Source organism: Alligator mississippiensis, chromosome 1, assembly GCF_030867095.1.
Source record: "Alligator mississippiensis isolate rAllMis1 chromosome 1, rAllMis1, whole genome shotgun sequence".
NCBI lineage: Eukaryota > Metazoa > Chordata > Crocodylia > Alligatoridae > Alligator > Alligator mississippiensis.
The window spans coordinates 236,474,355-236,475,543 of NC_081824.1; the positions used below are offsets into that span (position 1 = coordinate 236,474,355).

The following is a 1,189-nucleotide window of genomic DNA, read 5'->3' on the forward strand; positions in this document are numbered from 1 at the left end:
ACTAATATATGCACAGGATTTGTTCCACTGCAGCTATGTAAGTTAGGAGTGGGAGATTTTTCCCCATGTATTTTTAAGCAGTAGATTATGTACTATAAATTCACTTATAACAATTTAATGGTCCTTTATACCTGTAGCAAGCAGCTTTCCATTTAAATAAATGTGAAGGTGCTTGCAAGCTCAGTCAGGGTGTTTGCACTCTTGGGACAAAGATCTGCAGCAGGCTGTGCGCACAGACTGCATGCACGTGATCATGCAGCTGTAACTCCAGGGCGGAAAGCTCCAGGGGAAAGACAGGGGGAGACTAGCTGGGGAGAGGGGAGCTGAAGCTGTGCTGAGAAGGGCTGCTACTAGGACAGTTGCTTCTGAGAGGACAACTGGCAGAGGAATTGTTGCTAAGCGAGCTGCTACTGAGGGCAGAGGAGCCACCAGCTAATAAGTACCCAGGATCGCATGGTATCCTTTACTGAAGGCGCAGGGGTTGTGCAGATGGGTTCCCCTCCCAACTCTTAAGATCCCTGGGTGCAGGGAGTCACTTGGGGGTGGAAATCAAAGACAGGGGTTGCTAGAGGAGGTTTTCAGGAAAAGCTGAAGAAAGCAGCAGGGAATCATGGCTTTGTGGGAGCTCCAGCAGAGCTCAATAAAGTACAGCTGAGAAGGGGCACTCCAAGTGCCAAACACAGAGGAGCTGCCTTGGGGAAGTGTCTGGGAAATGGTGTGATTTATTGCAGGCATCCAGGAAAGACTGGAAAAGGGAAGAAACCCTGGTCTCCGGAGCAGCCACACCTGAGGTCCTGACAGGCACCCCCATCTTCTGCCCAGATTGCCACCCCTTCTCTGAGGCAGAGCGAGCACCACTCCCCGGGGTGCCACTGCAGCCACTCTACAGTGGGCTACTTTGCTGCAGGCAGAATGATTTTGTGGAGACCTGGCTGATTAAGTTTATATACCTGTTATAAGTTGATAATAAAATCGTTTTTGCTATATGATAAGTATTTGCTTTATCTGCTGGTATAGATTATTATTGAGCTCATTGAAAATATTTTCTTTGTTATTTATGGGATGTTGAATTTGTGAATCTCTCAGTTATTATTGTAAATAATACATTATTGTAAATAGTTATTTAGTGTGTGGTCTGGTGCGGGGAGGACCACAGGAGAGCACTCCAGTGGGTGGTGGCTCCCAGCCT

General features: G+C 47.4%; 1 long non-coding RNA gene across 1 annotated transcript; it reads left to right on the forward strand.

The window, feature by feature from the left end:
* The first annotated feature begins 281 nt into the window (after positions 1-281).
* LOC132247670 (uncharacterized) lies at positions 282-986 on the forward strand. The gene is made up of 2 exons (XR_009458947.1): positions 282-456; positions 732-986. It is a non-coding gene; the product is annotated as an uncharacterized LOC132247670 (long non-coding RNA).
* The last annotated feature ends 203 nt before the right edge of the window (positions 987-1,189 follow it).